This window comes from Rousettus aegyptiacus, unplaced genomic scaffold, assembly GCF_014176215.1.
Source record: "Rousettus aegyptiacus isolate mRouAeg1 unplaced genomic scaffold, mRouAeg1.p scaffold_m13_p_3, whole genome shotgun sequence".
Classification (NCBI taxonomy): Eukaryota; Metazoa; Chordata; class Mammalia; order Chiroptera; family Pteropodidae; genus Rousettus; species Rousettus aegyptiacus.
Window position 1 is genome coordinate 94,458,224 of NW_023416306.1, and position 4,111 is coordinate 94,462,334.

General features: G+C 35.5%; 1 pseudogene; it reads left to right on the forward strand.

Annotated features, from left to right (window-relative positions):
- Positions 1-588: 588 nt before the first annotated feature.
- Positions 589-707, forward strand: LOC118601002 (annotated as a pseudogene).
- Positions 708-4,111: the final 3,404 nt, after the last annotated feature.

Here is a 4,111-nt window from a genome sequence, read left to right on the forward strand (position 1 = left end):
TAAAGTTTGAATTAGCACAATTTTATTATTTTTATTACTTATCATTTAATAAAAACTATCTTCTGCAAGGAAGTTAACTCAAAGGACTGAATTAATGATCATACTCATTCTCTCCAAGACTTAGTTTTCAATTTCACACTTTCAAAAGAAGAGTAAGTTTGTTAGGGGTCAGAATTATTCAAACTTGCTTCAATCTCAGCCCATGTCTCCAATTTTTCTGGTACTACTTATTTCTGCATTTAAACATTTGTTGGGAATTAACAATGATATTACTGTGGTTGTAAAGCAGAATAAATAGAACGTGCGTTTTTTTCAATCCTGTCATTCTACATACAATCATTCCCTTAACCTTGAGGATTTCACCTGGAAGTGTTTTTTTCTTGCACCTTCTTCTTTTCCTTTCAAAAAAGACATCACTGTAATTAAACATTATTAACCCATCACACTGCTTTTTGGGACTTAATATTTTATTATTTTTTAATGAATATTTATTTTCTGGCCATCAATATTATTTGCTTCACTTTATAATTATTACTAAAAATTATTTTGCCATATAGAAGAAAATTTGTTTAAAAACGACCTCCTCTGGTCTACTGCCATGCCACCCTGAGTATGCCGGATCTCGTCTGATGTCGGAAGCTAAGCAGGGTAGGACCTGGTTAGTACTTGGATGGGAGACCACCTAGGAATACCAGGTGCTGTAGGCTTCAAAAAAAAAAAAAAAAAAACTCCTCTAATTGTCAAATATACTGGGTATGCTACACTCCCATTTTGGGGGTTTTATTCATTGATATATCTTTTTAGAAAATGGGAATAGGTATATATGTTTCGCACATGATTAATATAACCAGTCTCTTCAGACTGCTTCATGGTCCATTCTTACATCATGAAGCAAGGAACAAGTTGTTAGAGTTGAATGTACTTTTCCTAGGAGGAGACCTGATATTTGGTGTTTTTGTTTATATCTTTAGTCTGAAGACTTCGTGATAAAATTCAGGTGGGCTTTTAAAGAGTATCAATGGAAGTGATGGAGGACAGGGCAAATTTCCCCCAGGTGACCCTGCATGGAGAGAGTAAGAGTTCTTGACTGAAGAGCAGTAAAGAATTTAAGTGCACGCCAAAGTGAGAGTTAAATGGCAAGTTCATTAGAGAAAGGATAACACTCCATAGACAGAGCGTCGACTCCTCTCAGAGAAAGAGCGAGAGAGCCTGAGAGAGACTCAGGAACAGAGACAGAAACAATGAAAAGGACAGAGAAGGACATTGAGAGGGACGCCAGTGTTCAGGAAATTCAGTTACTATATCATTCTCAGTTTTTGTAAATTACAGTTTAAAGACTTTTTTTACCCTTTTTTTTTTTTTTTTTTTGATGTTGTGGATATACTTGTGAAAGGATAAGACTATGTAGCGTGAAAAAGCCTACCGGCAATTCCCAGCCTTTGATCATAGGTCCTTCTTGGTTTTAGCAAGTAGGGAATAAATGATTGTGTTTATTTTGTGTAGGGCTGACTTAAAGACTCTATTTTCCTTTCATGGAATGGATAAATGGTTTGTTAGTAATCTGAGCAGACATCTTTCTTCCTTCAGCAGGTTTCCTCCTGTCTGGCTGTATGGCTGATTAATAAATACATTGCAGTCTCTGAATATAGCTAAATTTAACATCTACTTCTCTTGCTCCTCCCTACATTAGAAGGACTTAGAAGAACATCTCTGAAATATCAGAAAATAGTGCCCCCTAGGTGGGCCAATGTAGATAGGGAGTTGAAAAAAAACCTGCCTCTCAAAATAGAGCTCACAAATAGAAAGTAAACCACTGAGCATGATGATAATTCGCATGCCTAAACAACCAAGGCAGAGAAGGAAAGTTCCCTCACGATCATCTGGAATAGTGGTGTTCGACCTTTATTGGTTAAAAAACTACTCTGCTAGATAATCATTGGTGAGTGTTTTGAGCCCTTTCTTAGAATATCAGATATATCTACATAGAACATACACAAACTTTTATAATTTTTCATATAATGTCTGGAGTTTCACAAATTCCATCTTCGTAGTCTGTATTCAGAAACTCTGATCTAGCTCAGAGGTGGGGTGCCCTGCCCAGTGTTTCTTGTTCTCATTCTAGGGCTTTATGCCCCCCTACTTTTAACATTTGCTGAATAACAAGTTCATACATAAGCATTTATTAAAATAAGATTAGGTAACAAATTTTAAGTGTAGAAATAATTCATGGATTGCTAATTATTAGTTGTTATGAATTTCTCTTAACTTTTTGCATCTTGTTAAAATGTAAAACTCAAGACTGTAAGTACTGGATGTCTCTGAGCCACAATCTCTTGATCTGTTAGTCAGAATAATGATTGTTGCTTGAGCAAATTACTTCAGATAAACAGCATATTCTCAGTAAATAATAGCTACTATGATGAGTTATTATTATCATTATTACTAAGTCTAGGAGAAATCTTAAAGGTCACAATGTTTTTACAAACAAGAAAACTAAGTCCAGGGTAGTGACTTTTCCAGGGATATGCAGCTAAGTCATAACAGACTCACCCACGAAATGTATAAGGTCCTCAGCCTCCTCTTCTCCCAAAACCTTTATCCTCACTTTATGTAAGACACCAGAAAGAGAGATGATCTTGGCTCCTTTATGCATAAGAAATGCTTTCTCTTGTTTCTGGGATTTCTTGAATTCGCTGAATTTTGTTATTTTATTATACCTAGCCCACTTGGGATGTGTGCGTGTGTATATTTCAACTCATTTCTCTGGCTTTTTTTTTTTTTTTTAAAGATTCCCTTATTCATTATTAGTAAAAGATCAGAAGCACTAACTGAAGAAGTCCAGGCTTTATATCCAAAATAAAGGGCTCTAAATAAATATAGAGGCCCAAATTTTTCTATATATAACTTTTTGTTTGGACAGAAAATGTATAACTTTTTGTTTGGACATAAAAACTTAAAATAGAATAAAACAAATGGGGTATAACTGTCATCCAATTACTACAATATGTGCACAAACCCCTACCCCCTGGGTTCCCAAGGAGGAGGTAGACTTCAAGTTTTCTGGGGAAATGTGTTAGAAAGGCAACAGCTCCTCTCCCTATCCCATCAATAGTTTTATTCAAGCATAATTAGCTTAACAAGAATTTCTGGAATGGCCTGAAATGGGGAAAACGTCTCTAAAGTCTAGTCTCAGAAGCTATGTATAAAGGCTGACTGGACCGAGGCCACCTTCTTTGGACGGAGGAATGGTCAAAAGAGAAGAGATTGAGAGAAGAGCTAGAAAAAGATTGCCTGGGTGAGTTTTATGTCTACTCCAGCAGCAACTGGAAGTACCAAGCCATTCTTCTCCATCGGCCCCCTCCCAGCCTATGTATCTTGTCTGCGGATCCACCAAAAAGGCCTGAGGGTGATCCACCAGGTAGTTGTGAGTGGATGCGGAATGAAAAATGACCCAGCAGAGGCAGCAACTATAGGATTAGTGATCTGGAGAAAGCAAAGTTTCAACAGACTCTTTGTTATCTGTTGGAGAATGCTTTTTTACCAAATGCTTTTACTTTATTCTCCTCCATAAATATTGTAGGTGTGTTTTCATTGAGATGTTCTTTCTTTGACATGTTTCAAAAACTATAAGGATAATCTTCTGAACTCTATAATGCTCTCCTCTAAGTAAAAAATAAATGCCAACTAAGCTTTCAAGTTTTTATGCAGTCACAGATGAGCTAAAATTTTCTATTCCCCGTTAACAAGAGAGTATGAGTACCTAGCTAGCTGGCTCATTGTTATCTAAATCAAATAAAATCAAATAAACCTAAACCTACTATGAATGCCTGATATTTCATAAGTTATCAACACATATTTACCTTGTGAATGAATAAATGAAGAGCACCCTGGACTAGATATCAAAATTTAAAACAACTGATAGAAGTTTGATTAAATATTGCATTTCTCAAATTATCTTTTTCTTTAAAGAGGTTCAAACAGAATGGATAATTCATATGCTTGCACCTATGGCAAAATGTTTAAAAACTGGAATTGTCTCTTTCAAATTAGTAGGTTTTAAGTTCTATCATCTATGTATAGAAAAACTATAACAAGAAAATAAAAGGAAAAG